Below are 21844 nucleotides of genomic sequence, written 5' to 3'. Positions count from 1 at the left end.
ACCCATCTGTCACATTTTGATGGTGAGAATGAGGTGGGAGGGAAAGTCCTCTTCTGAACACTCATGTTCACTGCTCATTTTATCTTCCTATATCTTCCTGGTCCAGACTCCCAGGTACGGGCTCCCTAACCTTCCACTATGCTGATCCACAGACTCCCAGGTACGGGCTCCCTAACCTTCCACTATGCTGATCCACAGACTCCCAGGTACGGGCTCCCTAACCTTCCTCTACGCTGCCTACCCATTTTCCTCACAGTACCCCAGGCACAGCATCTTCACTGAGCCAGCTCCCTCCTCTTAGACATCTGTTATAAAGATGCACCTGTCTTGTGTTTCATCCTCAACATTATTGAGCTGACGGTGCTAGGTGGGACGTGAAGTTATTCAAATGTATCAGCTCCTTTACCACCACTAAGACCCCACAGTCTCTCTTTCTCTTCAAAGAAATAGGACAGAGCACGAAATAGTACAGAGGGCTTGGTCTGTTTCACAGAATAAGAAACAGCTCTGTTTTCAAAGTTGCTCTAACGAAATTCCCGAACTTTCGTCTCCCACCTAGCGATGAGATTAGGAAGGAGGCTGAGAAGGACAGCCAGGGTTTTCACCTACAGGAACACAGGTCATTCTTCTCATGTCGTGGACCCTGAAGCTGCCATCCGACCAAAGATATCATCCAGGAACTAAGTTTTTCTCCAGTTTACAATTCACAACACTAGGTCCAGATTTAAGGGATGTGTCGGCTTCAGGTTAATGGATTATCTGACTTGGATTTCATCAGTTTCCACAGTCTTTCAAGTCACTTTCGTTCCTGTTATTGTTTTTAAAGTCGGTTTTTTAGTAGATTCTTTCTTTAAAGAGATCACATAGAAAAGACTATATGAAATTTGAAAAGAGATCATTTTCTAAGAGTTGCCTTTCAGTGTTTAAGTCCTTTAAAGCAGATTTCCTGTTTATTTGTTGCGTCAATACAACGTTTTACATACTAAGCACTCATAACACAGAAGTTGCTACTAATGTTTAAAAAATAAAAATCAGTTTTGAAAAGTAAGCAATCCGTACACGGCGCACCATGGTCACCAGCACCAACTCATTACAGAGAAAGACCACTGAGACGGTGATGCAGGCAGTGGAGAAAAGGAAAAAATATTAGCAGAGAAATTTGAGTGCTGTATTTAAAACACTATTTTCTGGGGACGTGGAAAGTTTTGAGATTCACGGATTAAAAAATTATTAAATTAGTATGAAATGTTACGGCCTTGGTAATAAAACATTTCAACTACTCCAACATAAACTAATAGACATAGACATAACCTGATTTCTTCCTTAGTATTACGTAGTCAGGCATCAGAATCGGCTACGTTTTTTTCTTATTTCAAAGATCTCCTTTGAGCAGATCTTTCTTTAAAAGTGTGAAGATTCACAAGCTGCTCACACCAGTTGAGTGTGGACGGTGAGAAATGAGGGATAGAGATCTGTTTCAGTTACATGGTTTCCTATAGGCACTCAAGCAGCTAGGTAGACCCTTCAGGTGCAGCCAGAGGGACCCACTGGGAAGGAATTTGGTTTGTTATTGCTTTCAGATGACAGGCTTAGATAGCCTCTGTTGAATAACAGAAATTATATCATGGATTACGACGATGTTCTTCTGAGACTATACCTCGGATACTTTCTTGACATTGATTCACCCGCATTGTGTTGTTTGAAATGTATTTTGTTATGGATATTGATTATTAGCCTCACATTAACAGGTGAATCTAAGTCTCTTGGTACTAAACAATACTAAATTCTCAGTGATAGTACATATCAGGCTAGGCCTTGAGTCTGACCACCGAGTGCAATCTGTAAGCATACCCACTTCCAAATAAATCACAGAAGAAAACACAGTTTCTAGGTGAATATCATGGTGGCCCCTTGGTCTTTAATGTGGCTTCCTGCAGCAGGATACTCGTGTAGGTGAAACACTGAGATTCGCTGTTGAGTTGGGCCAGATTTTCCAAACTGTCTTCTGTGCAATGCATGATCTTCCCTAGGGGTGTTCTGTAAAATAAGTTTGTTCAAAGAAATTTATATAAAAAAACATACTCTATGTTCTTATTGGAGATTTATGATAGTCTAAAGTCTATGAGAAGTGCTAAAGTAAATAATAAATCTCACTTTAACCTTTGTCCTATCCAGCATTATTTTATACACACACACACACACACACACACACACACACACACAGAGAGAGAGAGAGAGAGAGAGAGAGAGAGAGAGAGAGAGAGAGAGAGATCACATCAATGTTCTGCTTGCACTAACAGTCCCCAGAATGCAGACTGAGTACAGCTGGGATGGTCTATGCATTGTGAAGCTGTATCACACTGTATCACACTGTATCACAATACTTGGACTCTTACTTCTGGATCTCACAGATGTGTCAGGAGAAAGAGAAAACTTGCTCCACCGTGCTTTGGAGCCCCAGGTAAGCATGCTGATTGTTTGAGGGGTCAACAGTGGTAAAGGGGCTCACTGTATGTTCTCCCCTCTCTGGGGTAGCAGCAAAGAGGAGTCCCATCTGCTGTCTTTCAAGAGATAGACTTGGTTTAGAGTACTTAACATTTTACTAGAGATTTCCAACTTTTCCTATTGATTGCCATCCCCAGAAAGTTCTGCATAATCCCCCTTTAACTTTTGTTGTTGTTTTATTTTGAGATTATCTTTATAACCCAGGTTGACCTGAAACTTCCGATCCACCTGTTTCAGTCTTCTAAGTATTGGGATAACAGGCATGTGCCATTACACCCAGCTACATACGCTAATAATTATCTACTAAAACATATCTGTTCTCTGAGAGCGAGTGTTTTCAACAAGTTGTGCCTGTGTACGTGTGAGTACCTTGTGCACACACAGGTGGAGGCAGATGTAGACGCCGGCTGGCTAGCCTCCTTCATCACTGCCCCCCTTACCTTTTTGAGGCAGGACCTCCCGCTCTACCCAGAGCACAATGACACATCTGGACTGGATGGATAGAGAGTTCCGGCGAATGCCACTAAGCCATTGTGTGTGTGTGTGTGTGTGTGTGTGTGTGTCTGTGTGTGTTATCAAGGATCCAAACTATAGACATCATGTTTGCAAGGCAAGCCTTTACTAACTGGTCCATCTCCTTACCCCCCCCCCCCAAAAAAAAAAACCATCTGCATACTTTTGCAGCATTTCTAGAAACAACTGTCTCTTCTGTGTTCATCTTTACACAAATACGTTTTTAGCATTGATGAGATGCTTCTTGCATCCACTCATGCTCAGAACTTCAGTTTATAACTCTCTTGGAAAAGTCCTTCCTTTAGACACAAACACACGCACAGTTTTCTTTAAAAACAACTTAGCAAAAAGAGATTTTTAGGTACAGTATGCTCCTTTTTATATGTGGAAGTTAAAATTCACTAACTACACAAACAAACAAAAACACTTTACCTAAGTGTAGCGTAGGGATTATTGAGGTTAGGAAGTGAGTGGGAAGGCAGGAAAAGATGTCTGGATTCGATCAGTTAGTCCACACTACATGCATTGAAATATCTCACTGACACCCATTAATAAAGGCAAGATAGAACAAAGGAGATTGTCATAACTTTCACCTCACAGAGTCCTCATAGCTGAGTCATAATAAGCTCTTAAACCAACTTATCATCTAAGTGAGCTGTAATTTATTAGCATTTACATTTTAAATACAGTAAAGAGTCCGCTTAGCTGGGTTTGTCCATTAAGCCTAAGTGTGAATCCTTCCACACATGTATCACAGGACATTTTAAGATAGAGATAGGAAGTATTTAGGAACAAAATAACACTGAATTTTCACCAACAAATAAATCCTAATTACTTCAATTTTCTTGGCATTCAAAGAGGATGCTATCAAGTGAGATTTTTGCCGCGTGTACTCCTCCATCTTGGAAAGAGCCAACTCTGAAGTCCCTAGGCCTTCTCCCCAGTTAGTTCTGTTGACGCTGTACGACTGGAAATGGTGTGTGCTAAATGACAAAACTTCCCCACGACATGCAGGCATTTCCACTGGATTTACAATGTAGTCTTTTGTGAGGCTCCAGCCAAGAAATACAGATGAGCCCTCATAAATTAAAACCTTATGTGTGGTACACTTGAAGAGGCCCGGCTGAGTGGCTAAGATGTGGGGAGCTGGATTTGCAATCATTTGGTAGAGCACGAAAACAAGAGAACAAGGAAAACACGCGCTTCTGTGAGTGAACGTTCGGCTTCTGTTAGTAGTCAGTGGATAAATAATTTTGTGCATTTTTTTTTTAAAAAAATCGTAGTCTGATAAATTGTTGACTGTTCATTTGTAGTTTCTTGCTTTGTCCTTGTTCAAGGTAAACAGGAAGCTAGTCATTTTTTAAAATGTTGGCACAGATTATCACACCTTCGGATTATGACTGAAAGTGAAGGGAGTGTGTTGCTACACATTTACATTTCAGATAGGAAACGTCTTTGGCTGGTGTGGGAAAAGCACTGGCCTGCCTGTGCTTTGCCTGACATCTTAGTGAAGATCTCTTAGCACTAAAAAGGGGAGAAGTAGAGAAGGAAAAAGAAAATCCTCCCATGGAAATGTTCCTACCGTAGAGCCTGATCTAATCTTCCCAAGTCTGCTGCAGGATGGCCGCCCTCGCTCAACGTGGAGAACTGCACCTTGAGATTCTACTCTCCTGTTGATGCTAGAACATTCGAATGTTCTTATCACATGCACTGACCACAGCTGCACACAAAGGAAAACTAATACATTCCATGGCCTCTGTAGCCTAATTAAAGAAAGCTCATTAGCAAATATTTTTTTTTCCCCAAGAACATAGCTCCGAGAGAGTCATTTGAATTTTTAGTATAATGATCGCGAGCACCCTAAGGGCAATGTCAGAAGGCTGTTCCCCAAGACCACGTGACCATGACAACAACCAGGATACCTTAGTGAGTCAACCTCAGCTTGAGAGAGTGTGCCTGTCAGGAGGCAAACACCCAGTTCAACACAGGGGTTTCCTGTGAACGGTATTTGCCAAGGGTAGACCGTTAGGTACTCTGCTCCCCATCCTCACGTTTAATTCTACATTGAAAGGAAGGATGAGACACTAGAGAATTCTCACTGCGGGGTAACAGGCACCCAGTCTTCCCATCACGGCGAGCGTGCTGTAGTTTATTCAGCCTCAGTTTCTCCGTGTGTTACTCCTAGGCCATTGTTTATCTTCTTACTGTCATCGCAGCAAGGTCTGTGTGTTTACATTTGAAAGTCAGACTATTAATGAACAGGCTAGGACTCTTGCAGCTCCCTGATTTCAGGAATTTCTCTTCGTGGTTGGTCTGATAAGACTGAGCGATTCCGAGTCTGTTTAAACCAAGTTCTTTCTTTTCCGCTCGGTTCTCTGGAGCAGAGAAGAGGAATCTGACTGCAGGAGCTGGTGCGCTTCCCCTAGAGGCCTCTCAGGTCATGTGACTCCGTGTGCTTGGGGCTCTAGGATTAACACAGACCCTTTGGCGTAGACGGAAAACAAGCTGCAGTTACTACCAAACGCACATGGACTGGGCAGTGTGCACACAGATACCTTACGAGACCTGGATAGAGGTGGGCGGTCCTTGGGCTTCCCACAGGTCAGGGAACACTGATTGCTCTTCAAGCAGATGAGGGAGGGGGACTTGATCGGCGGAGGGGGAGGGAAATGGGAGGCGGTGGCGGGGAGGAGGCAGAAATCCTTAATAAATAAATAAATTTAAAAAAAGATATTAAAAAAAAAGATTTGTTCTGATGTTCTAATATGCTGAAAATTTCCCCTTAATCTCATTATTGTCTACATTCATTCATTTCCAAATGTTCTTCAGAGTTCTACAGAAGAATGCTCCAAACTTAGTGGTAAAACAATACATCCTTTCATGTATCTCACAACTGCGGAGATCAGCAGTGTAGACAGAGATCCAGAAATCACTGGAAACTAACAGAGAGGATGCTAACAGCCAAGAAGTGTCTTAGCCAGTCATGAGTTCAAGCAAAGAAGGGCAGAGGGAGAGTATCAGGGTTGACTTCCCAAATGGACTGTTCTGGGACTGTCACCCAGAGAGTTTGAGTGACCTCACAGCGTGGCCATCTCTTCGTATACAGGAGTTCGAGGTTTCAGGAGACGAGGGGGAGCGGGGCATGCTTTCATAACTGAGGCATGGATATTGCATGGTGTTGCTTCCAGAGCGTTCTCATGACCATCCTTGAGCAAAAGCAGGTGCAGGGAGCATGTACCACGTCAGTGGAAACACTGTACATGTGTATAGCAATGACGAAAATCTGCAGTAGCAGGAAATCCGAATTTACACTGTGCAATTATGCTATATGACGGTGTAAAAGATGGGACAGAGATGAAATATCGATTGCTTACTGTGCTCTTGTTGTCAGTTTTTAATCAAGTTTTTGTTATCGCCATCTTTGCAGAGTGGGAACATGAAGCCTGGAGAGGCTGAGGAACTGGTCACACCCTGATTAACAGGACAATGGAGTACAAGCCAGCCTGATTAGAGTCTAAAAGAGCTTAACCAGTAGGCTGAAAAATTTCTCTCCAGATAACTAGATTAAAGAGCCGCTCAAAAAAAATTAAAGATATGACTGTCTTTCTGAAGAGAAATCTTGAATAAAATCATTACAAAACAGATTTAGTGGCTTTGGGCCCACAAAAACTAAACAAAAATACCTCACCTCTATACAGACACCTGTACCTTGGCAGAGCAGTTTCCTAACAGGACTGGGCAAGCTGAGACTCACAGAACTGAAACCTTCCTTAAGAAGAATGAGATGAGTCACCAGGCCTGAGGCTCGCTGGCCTGGGACTGCTGGGAACTCAGGCTTTTGTCCTTGACTCTTAGTTGGATATCATTCCTTAGTCCAGAAATGGCTTGCATCCGGAATTGGGCTCTTATTGAGAAATCTTTGAAGGCAAAGTGACTGCACCTTTCAGGACAATTAGAAAACAGGTAGCTAATGTTCAGAATGGCAAAGCCCCGTTCTGAAACTCAGATTTCACACAGCAAACCCAGTGATCTATCAAGTTCACCTTCTACCAAAAACAACGTTACAAATAAATACACTTATTGATAAATTAAAAGTCCATGTTCTGTTCTAAGGGAGCCTGCTTTTTACTAAAATACCTCCATTTGCAGGTAGAAGAGTATAATAGCCCTTGTGGTGCCAACCGTGGAAGGGCTAGGCCTGGCAAAAAAAAGGCATTCTTGGGAGCTCTGCAGCTTTAGAACCAATTTGGATGCCGAAATTTCAACCCACTGGCCTTTTTTTTTCTCATTTTTCTAGTGTATGGGATTGGTCCAGGGAGGAAATGGCATTTTTCTTATCCCCCTACTCCCACACACTTGCTACATGTGTCTGCCATAGCTGATCTAGCCACCACACATCAGGGACCAGAGAACATTCTGGCTGCCCTTTCATTGCTTCTGGGGTCAGTCACAACTTGTCCTGTGTTGTAAGAAGCTGCTTGTTTGTTCCTGGCTGCTCAACCCCAAAATAATCAAACAGAATCTGTATTAATTAAATCACTGCTTGGCCTATTAGCTCTAGATTCTTATTGGGTAACTCTTACATCTTAATTTAACCCATTTCTATTAATCGGTGTATCACCACAAGGCTGTGGCTTACCCGGTAAAATTCCGGTGTTTGTCCCCAGCAGGGCTACATGGCTTCTTCCTGACTTCATCTTCTTTCTCCCAGCATTCAGTTTAATTTTCCACTGCCTAACTAAGTTCTGCCTTGATATAGGCCAAAACAGTTTCTTTATTCATTAACCAATAAAAACAACACATAGACAGAAGGACCTCCCACACCATTTCCCCTTTTCTGTTTAAATAAAAAGGGAAGGTTTTAACTTAAACATAGTTAAATCACATATAACAAAAGAGAGATCAAGCAAGAATTAGTTACAAAATTTATATCTACTTTATCTTCTATCATAACTATATATTCTTCAACATTGTTAAAGACTTTAGAAGGATATAATATTACCTAAGTAAACAACAAGTGCATTATAAGCAACTTCCAAAACTCTAGAATTGACAAAGACATCTTGCTGCCTGGACAGTCACCCAAAGTTCTTCTATACTATTGGGGTATCCATCTTCAGCCTACAGGTTCATAGTATCTAGTAGACTTTTCCACAAAGCAGGAAATTTCAAAGACAGCTCCACATATATTGGCAGTTTGTCAGTCACTTTTTTTCTGTGTCCTTCAGAATGTCTGGCACACTCTTTCATGAAGCAAGAATCCCAAAGAATCATCTCATCTTTTAGCAAGTTCAGCAGTCATTTCTCTGTGGGTCCTGCATGTCCAGTTCATACAGCAAAACATCAAGCAGTTTAGGCAAGAACAGTTTCTTGCTCAAATGGCTAGCGAACTCCATTAGGAGCCTCTTTGATGCCCATCTTCTTCTTGAAGTAGATTGGTGCTCCCAGGAGCAGATGTGTCTCATTGTTATAAAAAGTCCTAAGTTATTAAAACATTTTAATTGCCAAATTCTGAAGGTCTCTGAAATATTTGAAGAATACCTATCTAAATGAAATATATCTAGAAAACCTAACTAACATGACTATAAGCTTGACTATTATAGATGACTATCTATTAACCTATATTTCTTAATTATACATCACATTTTTTAAATGAGCTTTACAAACACAATATTTTAATCAAGAACACAAATATACATACAACAAAATTGACCCAAAATTTGTATAAATAAACCAAGACTCATATCAATGCAAATGATTCATCTCTATAGCATATCTCCCTTTAAATGTAAACAAACACTTATAAACAATCATTTAGGGAATTTGGGCATAGTTCTCTCCAAACTGCTTCCTGCTTTTTGTTGGGTGAAGAATTTTTGTGGGTGTTCATAGTGACCTTTCGGAGGGATCTTGGTTCATCAAACCACATTAGTCTGGAAGTATTCCACAGGCTCTCATCCTCTGTGGAAACAAAAGAAGAACCTCTTTTTCAAAGCAACTTATTCATAGACCCAAATTTTGAAGTCAAGATACCTTTAGAGTATATATGTTGGTTTAGCTTAACAGTCTGTACAATGAAATGTCTCTCTGTACTTAGCTCCTTCACAGTCAAAACATTCAGAGAAAACACAATAATATACATAATCCAGACTCTTTGTGTATATTCTATCTTTACATGGATTCTTTTTCTTTACTCCAATTATTTTTTTTACAAGTTTACTCTGCCTCTTGAAAGACTTTATTTTTGAAAACCATTTACTTCTTTTTATAAGTCTCTAGTTTTGTTTCCTCTCTCTCTCTCTCCCTCAAGCCTATGTACATTTATCCAACACTGTGACCCATTTAGAGGTCTTTTCCATCTGAATTTGTCTTTACTGTATATGTGTAATCCTTTTCCTACCGGGAGTACTTCTTAAAATGCTAAATGCTTCTTTAAAACCCAAGTGGAGGCATTGCTAGGACAAATGCAGCCCTGCCTGCTTGCCCTGCCCAGTCCAACGTGGCAGAAGTTCGTTCACTGCCTGAGACTGCTGGATGGGAGCCACACCACCTCAACTCTGATAACTAGTTGGCCCATGCTACCACCAAGTAACTTGCAGCACACTCCCCACAAAGCCCATTAAATGCTTGGCCTCCTGAAAGAGCCAGAGCTCATGCTGGCAGCATGGCCCAGAAAGCCACTGTTTCAAAACTTTGCAGCTTTTTTTCTGCCACTGCTGAATCAGAAAAACTTCTTTTAAAGGACCTTTGGTGCTAAGTTGTACTTATTTCTGTTTTTTGTTTGTTTGTTTGTCTAGAATTTCTTCCCAAATTCTCTCAGGTTGTAAGTGGATTTTAGTCAACCATGTTGGGCACCAATTTGTTATAAGAGGCCACTTGTTTGTTCCCATCTGCACAGCATCAAAATAATCACACAGAATCTGTATTAATAAAACCATTGCTTGGGCCATTAGCTCTAGTTTCTTATTCACTAACTCTTACATCTTAATTTAACCCATTTTTATTAATCTGTGTATTGCCACGAGGTTGTGGCTTACTGGGTAAAATTCCAGCGTCTATCCCCAGCAGGGCTATATGGCTTCTCCATGACTTCACCTTCCTTCTCCCAGCATTCAGTTTAGTTTTCCCTGCCTAGCTAAGTTCTGCCTTACTATAGGCCAAAGCTGTTTCTTTAGTCATTAACCAATAAAGCAACACATAGACAAAAGGACCTCACACACCAGTCCTGGTTAGTTTTTTTGTCAACTTGACATAGCTATAGTTATCCAGGAAGAAGAACCTCAACTGAGAAAATGCCTCTATCAGTTTATCTGCAAGCAAAGGTGAAAACATTTTCTCGATCAGTGACTGAAGTTTGAGGGCCCAGTTCACCAGCTTCCTCCTACCCCCTCCAAGGTGGTCCTGAGGGTTATATAAGAAAGCAGGTGGAGCGAGTCACAGGGAACAAGTTAGTAAGCAGCACTCCTCCATGGTCTCTACATCAATTCCTGCCTCCAGATTCCAGTCTTGACTTCTTGCGCTGACTTTTCCTGGTGATGGGGTGTGACCTGAAATTTGTAAGATGAAATCAAGCCTTTCCTCCACAAGTTGGTTTTTGGCCATGGCATCTTATCACAACAGCAGAATCTAAACTAAGACACAACCCTTTGATATTCACTGCTTCACAGAGCTACCATCTCGTACCTCTGTCCTACTTAAATTCAGAGAGCTTTCCTGACTCCTGCAGGTAAGCTCCCTCAGCCAGTCTTGTTATGCAGAGGTCTACAGGATTCACACACCTCACTTTCTGCCTTTGGGATGCTTCCCAGTGGACAGTGAATTAAATGTCTAATTGGTTCAATTGAGTTAATGAAAAATTTTAGTTAAAAGTAATACTCACCATCATCCAATCCAAATTCTCAACATCCCCTTAATTATTCTAACATATAAAATGATGTCCCATTCTTTCCCAGGGACTTTCCAAAGAGCTATCTATGTTCTATATTTCCATAATGTTCACTCATTCACTCACTCATTCATTTGTTCACATTCAACAATCATTTATTGCTTCAAACACAATGCCAGACAATGCAAGTTACTTTCCTGTCTTTGTAGAGCTATCATTGTATCAAATGACACAGGAAAACAAAAAATCAAAATATCTATACTATTTCTCCACACACACATAAATCCATTACTACACACACACACACACACACACACACACACACATATATATATATAAATTGTATTAAGTTTTTGACTAGGAATTATAGATGACTCTGGATACTTTCATCAAAGAAAGGTATGCATGGGAATGGCATGGCAATGTCTAACAGGATTAAGGAAGAGACAGAAAAGTGCAAGGACCGAATTGGCTGAATCTCTTTGAAGTAGTTTACGAATCTTCCTTTTAACATGCTTCATTCACGTGATTTCGTTATCAACAACCCCAATCTTGCCCTTAATAAGGGGACCTCTTCTGTCTCACTTGAGCGTAATGTCTGCTCTTGGGCTAATTAATGCAAGCTAGGGATAATAGTTTCAGAGGACAGCTGTGGTTGTCTGGGTCCGCCTCTGGACTGAGGAGTCAAGCAGACTCTGTAAAAGTATTTGTACAAGAAAAGGAGGAATGTCTCAAGAGCATCTGACCTAGTTTTGGGAAGAGGGTGCTATCAAAGTTTCACTATGCATGAGAAAGGAGATCTTGCAATCCAAAGCAGGAAGAGAAATTAACACAGTCGAGAGGAAACGTGGGCTAAGGAGAAAGAGTAGGATACCATGGAATGGTGTCTGTGAAGTCTTCGAAATCCTCCGGGCAAGGAGGGGACTCATCAGAAGTCTGTTACTCAATGGCTTAACACCAGAAAGTGACGGTCTCACCTCAAACCCCAATTCCCTATCATCAGCTCTCCTTGGAAGCCTATGGGAATCCTGGTGGCCATACGGGCAGTCAGGGCTGGGCAGCAAGAGCTGGACTCTCGTTACTGTTAGTGAAAGAGTTAGTTGACATCTTTGTTTTATAGTCTGTTTTCACCTTCCAGAAACACTTTCTTATAGAAATCTATTGGTTTCTCTATTGGTGTGGATTGGGGAAGAAAAGGGTGGTTAAATTTTCTTTCCCTTTTTTCTCCAGATTTCATCTGATGCAGATGAAAATTTGAACTGAATTTTAAATGGTTGTCAGGCAGCTTTTCAATTCCTGAAATTAGTTTTCTTTTTTCCTAACCTAAGGCCAGAAATTGAGCCGTTTTGTTCTTTTGGAGAAAGGTAATTACTACGAGTCATATGTGGTGAGATTCTGACCCATAATTATTAAAATTGTAAAGGGATAGCAGCAAACAGATACAGTGATAGCTGCAGGGATTCGAACTGAGAAAACCAGCAAGTCAGAGGGGAAGTAAATATGATCAGACAGTTCTTGCCATTCCTCCAAAGCTGAGGTAGTTTATTTTCAGTCCTCTTGTGTTGTGCATCTGGAGATTGAGGGAGAAGTGATGCTGTCCCTGGATCCATTCCTAAGTCTTCTCAAGGATGGTAGAGCCCATGCTTGTGTTCTAAAAGACAGCTCCCAAGAAACTCCAAGGGACTACTGACCCAGAAAGGGAGCATGCTTAGTCCTACAGTGGGGTGCCATTTTGTGAATCCCAGTGTCAGCCAAATTCTTCCAGCTAAGTGGAGTTCATGAACTCAGACACACTGTGTGATGCAGAACTGCCCGCATGGGTCCAGTTTACCCACAGAATGGCCAAACACACTAAGGTTTTCTTAATGGAAGCTGTTTAACTTGGAGTGTCGTGTTCTGAAACAGTAAATGCTTCAGCAAGATCCAAGGTGGGTTTCTTTTCCATTTTTTAGAAAGATGGAATATCTGTTATTTTCTTTATTTTGTGCCTTTAAAAACTTATTTAATACTTAAAGCATTTGCTGTTGATAATTATTACCAGAAATTGTATAGAAAAAGAAGCCTTCCTCTTAATTCCCTGGTCTCTCAGTTCTAAATCCAGGACGATCACTCTTGGAAGTTGCTTTTGTTATTTTGAGATAGAATCTCACTGTATAACCCCAAGATGGCCTTGAAATCACAATCTTCTTCCTCTGCTTCCTAAGTGTTGGGATTTTAGTAATGTAGGGTATTTGAATATAAGCACAAACATTGGCATCATCTTTTCTCATCTGGCTACATACCTCCATTATTCACTACTAAATTTTGATGATGGCTTCATATTTGATTTACATAAAGCTGCCTTACTTTTTAAAATGATGACATCATATTTTGTTGCACAACCTTAATTTATCTGGTGATTCTCCTATTCAATGCTGTTTGCTTCTAATTACAAATAAAGCTGTAGCAGGGCATAGTAACACATGCCTATAATCCCAGCACTCCAGAAGCAAAGTTAGGACCCTTATGTGTTTGAGGTTAGCTTGGGTTTCATAATTGAGACTATGTTTCAACCAAACAAAGCAACGAATAAGCAAAGTTGTAACAAATGTATTTGTACATTATTTTGTATATAGGCAAGTACATGAGACCAATAGAATTGTCTGACCAAAGGGTATGTCCGTTTTTAGTTTGACAGCAGCAACCAAATCTTTCCACTAAAGTGTACCTAATTAAACTCCTTCCAGCAAACAGAGAGAGTGCTTACATCAGTGTACCATGCTTAAATATTCAAAAAGAATCCAGCTGTGGTTTGCTGTGATTTTGCAGTTGATTTTTAAGATTTTTGACAATGATAACTTTCCTCCTTTCTGTTGTTATTTTATATTTCATTTCTTTCCCTCTTCTTGTATGTGCTAGCATTTTCAGAAGAATGCTCACCAGCACTGATGACATGGAACATAACTGTTTCATCCTTGATCTAATGAGAAGGATTTTACTGTTTTCTTACTAGAAAACTGGTACAAAAAAAAGACTGAAATTTTAAATGTGACATATTAATTTTGTCATGTTAAAAAGCTATGTCCATCTATTCCTACCACTGAGAGCTGTTAGTTGGAAAGGATCTACCTTCAGCATCTACAGAAGAGCCAGGCCATTTTTAAATCTCTTTCAGTCTATGAATATACACAGTGGGTTAATATAATTGTCAAAAAATCATTAAATATGTATTCTATCGTTGCTTATAAAGTTTAGCCTTCTAGATTTGTTTATTTTTTATTTGCTTTTTTTAAAAACTTAGGCATTGTGTTACATTTTACTTAGGCATTCTAAAAAGAAATTGACCTGTTGTTTCAAAAAACTTCCTAAGAAATTATTCCACCAGACACAAAAGTGTAACAGTGTGACTAGATAAACCCCCAGGTGAGAAACTCCAGGTAATAGAGAAAATGCTAAGGATGAGGGCGACCACCTCTCTACTGAAAGAGAGCCTGGGAGAGAAAACCCAGGCATCCTAAGTGGGCTGGGAGGAGAGTAAAGAAGCTTACATCAGACGATTGAGTTCTAGTCAAGTGAAGACAGGAAAGAAGGTCGGTGCTTGTAATAACAACTCATATTGGAGAAATGCCAGATTGCATGTGGAAGTGTGCAGATTATGTATAAAAATATCTTTAAATTATATCTTAATTCACTGCAATTGTCCTGCACCTAGAAGAGAATAAGAACCAATTTTCTTATGGAAAGTGTTTTGCGAAGGAAGTGAATGAAAGCGGTTGGTTCTGACCCGTGGGGTCATTGTCTAGCTAGCTCATGCCTTATTCATCCCTGAGAAGTGTCTTTTCACTCTTTCTTTGGTGGAATGATTTCTCCAGCACAAGGTTTATAACCCAGCAGAAGGGACACACTTCTCCACAGGGGCAATGTCTTTTGTTGAAACCTGGGTCTCCCTGCATTCGGGCAGTGGGTGAGCAAGCAGGCAAGTGCAAGTCCTGCGTGTGGAAGAGGCAGCTTCTGGAAGCCCTTTCCTTATGGCGCTGTGAGTCTGCTTTCTGTTTTCTCACGGGAAAAGGAAGCTGAACTTGAAAATCATTGGATGTTCTCAAAAGTTCTGGGTGTCTACAAACTTGCTGCGCAGGCTTCGTTCCGACTTTTATTTGTTTAAGTGTTTGAGCTTAGCAATGATATCAGAAGTTATTAAGCTTAAATACGAGATGAGACAATTTACAGACTTTATTAATACACGACACAGACGTGCTCTGTTTCTGCATCTCATTATGTGGGCGATGCCGAGCCTCACTTTTCTCATCTGTGAAATGGCTGTTACGAAAACAGCGTCTCCAGTGACCTCATTGGGCAGTTGTGTAAGGACCAAATGAGATAATGAACGTACGTTATAGTGAAACTGCCCTCCCGACTCGAAGAACATTGCCTAAGTCACTTATGAGAAATAACTCTGCTAACTATGACTGCTTATCCCAATTCTAGGGAAAACTGGTAGAAGAAAAAAAAGCGAGAATAAGGAAATAATTTCCTTTTTAGGGGTATTTTGTTGGAGTCCAAGTGGAGTGGGAAAGTCTGAGACGTTACTGAGCTTTTGTTGCTCTGAAAACAGCCTGACTAGTCATGCTGTTAGAATTCTGACTAGCCATCACCTAGACTTAAGAATCACTGCCATGGACAAGACTGTTAGCTGATTAGATAGTTTCTCTCCAGAATGGCAACAGGCCACTCACAGGTATGGGGAAAGCCCTTAACTAACACGAGGAAGAAAGAAAGAGTACATTTTTAACAAGTAAGTATTAAAAAGCCAATGACTGCAAAATATTTCTTAAAGGAATGAGCTCAGGAGCCAGATTATATGGATTTGATTCTCAGTATATGCCACTTAATAATGGTGGGACGGGAGGCGTGCTTCGAAACGTCTCTGCGCTTAGCTTCTTTTTACTATGTACGGAAGAGGAATAAAAGGTATCTCCTCCCCAGGATCTTTATGGGGATTTAATTAGTATTTACAAAACACCTGAAACTGCACATGCAAATTCTGTGTGAGGATGTATTCCTGAGGTATTTGTCGGGTGCTGGCTGGCTTGCTGGGCTCCGGAGTGAAGCCTCGGTGTTTGCTTATTGAAGAAGGTATACACCAAGGATTCTATCCCAATACAAGGTTTAAAGGGCCTTTGAATTTATAGACCTAAATGTAAAACTTTTAGAGGCATTTTTAGTATTTATTGTAAAAACTATGCCTAAGTAGTTCACAAATGCTTTCTTTAGACAACATCGAGCCAGTTTGGGAATCTGGGATGTCAGATCTGACCTCCGTTTAGAACCCATTTAACTCTTCATACCTCAGCTGCTTTCTGAAGAAATGCAATAAAAAAATGCTGGCTTGACAAGGAAGTCATAAGATGGAAATGAGATAACGTTGGTAAATTCTGAGCGTTTGCCAGGAGAGGCGGCACCTAAAGCAAATTGTAATTATTAACAACATCTCGCATCCCACTGGAGGCTGCTTTCCACATTATTATCTTATTAAATGACTAAAGCCAATCTTAGAAATTACAATGTTGGGGGTTGGATCATTAGGACCATGGTGCCAGACAGCTTCTTGCAAGAATGTGGTTGGGAAGGCGCCACAGAACTGCTGGGTTTAAACTCAGAGTGGATCAATGCACTCTGCTTGGGTCCAGCCTGAGGGGCGGGTCTAAGCGCTTCCCCAAACATGGCTCCCTTGGGCTTCCGTCTGTGATGAGATCCGCGGGAACAGAGCCGAAGATTGGGATGCTGTGTTTCCTACCTGGAGTTCATTAAACACTTACACTGCTCCACATGCAGTGGAACTCCGTAGCTTTAATATTCTGACTTTTCTACATTTTCCTGAGGATACAGAGCAACTGACAAATGCTTGTGGAAATTAATAAGCTGAGTTATGTATTTACCTAAGAAATTCTACTACTTCTTGGGGACAGAATCTTCAAAGAAAATGCTACCAGCAAAACAATACAGGTAAGCCAGGTGATTTTAGGTAATGCACAGATAAATATTTTCTGCACATACATAAATGAGTATATGTGTATGTAAAAACTGAATATAGTACACAAAACTACACATTCATAGATAAGATTACTTAGGTTCAAGTTTGTATTTGAAGAAGATGTTTCCTGGTGACGAATGGTTTTGGCTTAAGAAACCAGGCAATTTACAATAATAAAAATTACAACTAAATTTAAGGACACAGCATCTTGGAATAATGAGAGCATCCGTTTTGTGTTTTCAAATTTCTGAGTGTGGGATTTAGACCCTAGAGCAGAAATTAGAGGAAAATGATTTCTTCCATCTGGAGCAATCGGCACTGCTTGGGAAAGACTTTTACATGCTTTCAGTTGTTTTCAGGTCAGATGTAGTTGTCGCTGTGTAGTGGATGGAGAAACAAATTTACTGTCTTTGGAAGATTGTGCAATACCAAGCTGGCAAGGAAGTTCGGTTGCATATGCTGTGATGTTTAGGGAAAGGATCGCATGCTGAGTGCTTCCTACAAAGTAGAGACCTGTTTGCTGAAACCAGTGGAGACCTACTTAACTCTTTGTGTGTGAGAGCGCGCGCACCCCCCCTCCCCCGTCTATTCACGGGCCTGTTTTTCCAGGCAGTAGAAGACAGGGGGTGGCCGGGCGGTGGTGGGTGGTGGCACATGCCTTTAATCTCAGCACTCTGGAGGCAGAGGCAGGCGGATCTCTGTGAGTTCGAGGCCAGCCTTGTCTACAAGAGCTAATTCCAGGACAGGAACCAAAACCACAGAGAAACCCTTTCTCGAAAAAAAAAAAAGACAGGGGATGGAGGTGCTCCAGGGAAGCCCAGACTTGGCCTGAATTGTGGAGAAATCCATGAAGCCCCCTTAACTACAGCACCCAGTAACGATACCACAGAATTACTGTTTGCTGAGAGCGGGGGCCCAGGCTTTTCTACATGTATCAGTTGGTCATTAGCTATGTCTATCCCTACTAGCTTCCAGGGTGAGATGGTTTGTTCTAATTGCCCAGCGCAGGTTTCCCAGAAACAGGGACATGTAATAATAAGTCTTTGGCAGGCTACATTCCAAACAGCTGGAGGAGGGTACACTAACCCAGTGAGTGGGATTTGGGAGGGGCCACCCCTGCAACATCAGCTCAATCCTGAGCAAAGTTACAATGACATTCAACTGCTATCTCTGTGCCCCAACACACACACACACACACACACACACACACACACACACACACACACACACACACGACAGTAGCGAGTTGAGAAAATATATAAGGTTCCCTTCTCAAATAACTGAAAATTGAAAGCTAATATTTTTAGAACAAATACGCAAATAAGATATGAATACAGATAGACATACATAAACACGCAAAATACAATGTGTTTAAGCATAGATCTGATTATCAACATTTGGAAAAAATATTTTATCCCAGAGAATGGAAACGCTTTCTGTTCAAAGGGTTCAGAAAGTAAATTCTCCTTCCACAGAGCTTATTCCCTTGGGCTTTGCCATAGCAGGACGAAGACTTTTCAAGAAATCTCAGGTTGTCCTGGTATATTCCCACTTTGTTCTGAGACAATCTAAGAAGTGCTCTTCATCAAGGCTAGACGTATAGGTTTTGATAAAAGTGAACAGAAAAGGGGAAGGGGGCAGGAGCTATGGTGGCATGAAGCGAGGGTCTGGGTTTAACCTTTAGAAAAATTGAGATGAGTATCCTACTAATTCTCCTTATCAAAGGATGTTAATTGAGTACACAGCCCTCATGGTGGGAGACATCTGAGGCTAGTTGAGAAGGAAGGAAGGAAGGAAGGAAGAAAGGAAGGAAGGAAGGAAGGAAGGAAGGAAGGAAGGAAGGAAGGAGAAGTCCAAGCTAGTGGAGGTAGTCTTATCATTTTTCCTGATTTCTTCTCACACCACCTTCCAGGAGATGTCATCCCAAAGCTATTAGCATAACTGGCATTTTACATAACAGAAAGCGCAGGCATCTCAGACTGCCTTCTGCACGACAAATGTTTAATTGGAAAAATAATAGGATGAAAATGAAATTGATGTTTGCTATGACTGCAACAGACGCTTGTCCTAGAGAAGAAAATTCAGTTTTCATTCTCCAAAGGCCAAATACAAAAGAGAATCCTAAATTAAAGCTAGAAAGATCTGCTGTTTAGCCTGTGCCTACAATTGGAGGTGGAACCCTTTCCCTCCATCTATCTATCTATCTCTCACTCATTTTCTCTCTGTGTCTTCAACTCCCCTCTCCCAAAATAGTAAAAATGAATGCGACATGTATTCTGAAAGTTCTTAAGGTAAGGAAGTCCATATTAATTGCTTATTTTCAAAGGGAAGGCTCTCTAAATGTTGCGTGTCCATCTATAGCATATGTTTTATCTTCTCAGATAGATAACTAAATGCCAAATTAACAAGCAGTTCCATCCTTCATCACATTAATAACCTAATTTTAGCTGCAAAATAATTCAGTGTGGAGCCATACGCTAAAATATGGTAATTGATATTGTATGGTTTTGGAGAAACAAGTTGTGTTTCCCAGCGTCTCTTTCTTTCATTGTTGATCTGTTGCCTTTGGGTGTTGAGTCAGAGGCCATAAGACTCATCCTCATCATAGACTCTGACAACTATAGTAATTGCCCCTGCTGGCGTTGGCTCGTAGACTTTCCTTTCTCTAACAGGAAATCCTGTCATGAAAAAAGGAATAAGGTTCTCCAGAAGTTGGGACCCTGAATCTTCTGTTCATTTCAGTCCAGCTCTGCGCTGGGTCCCAAGCTCCTGCATTGCTCTTCCATGACAATTGTTTTGATGACCAGTGCTAAAGGTCAGGATCCAGGGGTCAGGAGCCAGAGCCCTCGGGCATGAATAGCTGTCTTCCAGCCTAGATATTCCCAATTTGGCACTTTGTGGGAAATCCAGTGGCTGGTATAGGAAAGGTAATGGAACCAGGAAAAGAGAGGCAGTGGATGGGCCATCAACTCAAGGGTGACAGCCCTCAGCAATGCCTCTGGGCCTTACCAGCAGCATTGCCCTGGGTGGCCACCGCGGAGAGGCCCTCCTCTGTGTTTCACTGCATGTGGATATGACGTCACGCGTACTGACCTTTGGCAAAGTCCTCAGCCTCTATAAATCTGAAAAATGGAGCTACGGACAGCATCTTCCTTGGAGTCTGCGGTACAGATTCACCAAGAAGATAACGGGCACCAAGCTCTCTGTTAACTGTTGTGTGTATTTGCTCGTCTCATGTGGAATCCTAGTTCAAGGCCTATGACCAGAAAACTTGAATATAATCTCGCATGAATTACTTCAGATTTGAAACCTGTCACATAGAATAGGTTTACTTTTTTCAAATCATATTAATTTATCATTCCAGTTACAATCCAGGTGATATTAAACATTTCATTCTTTTCTACTTCTAATCAACAAAAATGAATCTCATTTGGATTATTTAATCTCATTTGGATTTTTGATGGAAAAATTTTTAAATTGAAACATTTCAGAAAAAATGGAATGAAAATATTTTTAAGTGGGTCTGGTGGTTGAATGTCTCTGCCAGTTTGCTAAAAACTAAGACAGGTGGCCAATACAACCAATAAAATCTGAATGGAATATATACATAGGTTTTTCCAATTAAAAAACAAGCATACATTTTTTTTCTATGAGAATAGAAAGAGTAGGAAGCCCTGGGTTACTTCATCCCCTGTAGTTGATGTTACTGACTTTTTCCCACAGTTTCTACTTCCGGTAGTTCATCTTTTCAACATTTCTACTGCTTCAAGGGTTAGGGCAAATGAAGATCATCATCCAGAAGAAGCTACGAAAATTGTTATCTGTGAACTGTTTGCCTTCAAAGAGACACACAGTAGGTCCTCACCTTGTGTCTTGTGTGCACACACAATGCCACCTGCCACCGTGCCAGCAGAGTTTGGTGCAGTCGGTACCTCTTGAGGTGCTGGGCAGAGAGAGCCAGGCTCAGCTGCTTTAAGGGAGCACAGTCACTGTACAGCCCTAACCCAGCCAGTTCTGCTCTCTTGCTACGGGGTCTGTGGGAAATAAAGTTCGCCACGTGTTGCTTCGCTCTTTCTGTCATTTCCAGGACAGAGGAGATAACACCGCATATCTCCCAACAGTGGCTGCATGGTGACGGTCAGGTGATTCATATCGTGCGCTCGATGGCCGCACCTTCCCAGGTTCCCTTTCACCTTTAGATGAAGGCAACTACAGGACTCCTGCGGTCAGGATCTCAGATAAAATTAAATGAAAGTAAAAACAGATGTGCTCACAGCCCAGTTTTCTTGTTATTGTTTGAAGAGGAGAGAGAGTTTCATTTACATAGCCCAGGCTGGCCTCTGACTCAAAACCCTCCTGTCTCAGTCTCCCAAGTATGGGGATGACACGCATGCATCCACATGATTCATTGCTGAGTCCCTAGCGCTATTCTAGGGCTCTGGGACTTGAAAGGAGTATGGACTACAGTGGAAGGTGTGGGAGGGTGTGTAATTCTGTGGACCTGGGCGTCAGAGAGGAGGCCCCTGGCTCGTGGGCCTGGGTAGCAGGTGCACTTGATAACAGAGGTGTCTCTGAGCTCGTGCCGTATGGGAGAGTATCCTAAGAAGTCCCTTTCTGTCCTTATTGATGATGCCCCAAATCAAACCTGAACGACCTCGTAACAGAACTACTGATGGCAACGGCCTCCTAACGGCTCCTTGCCTTTGGTTCTGTCGTCTCAAATCCAGTCTCATAACAGCTAGGGTGAACGTCCTCCTGCCGTCCCCTTTGCCTTGGGAACCAGAGAGAAGCTCCCGAGGGAGGCCTCCAGGAGCGAGCTCTGCCCGCCCCTTTGAAGGCTTCACCATACCTCACGCTTGGCGAAGCACACTTCTCTACGTATCTTCATAGCACAGCGCTTTGATTCTTCACTTGTACTCCTGGCTCCCTAA

Source organism: Microtus pennsylvanicus, chromosome 22, assembly GCF_037038515.1.
Source record: "Microtus pennsylvanicus isolate mMicPen1 chromosome 22, mMicPen1.hap1, whole genome shotgun sequence".
NCBI classification, from domain to species: Eukaryota; Metazoa; Chordata; class Mammalia; order Rodentia; family Cricetidae; genus Microtus; species Microtus pennsylvanicus.
The sequence above is the reverse complement of the archived record's forward strand: the minus strand, read 5'-3'. Positions refer to the sequence as shown.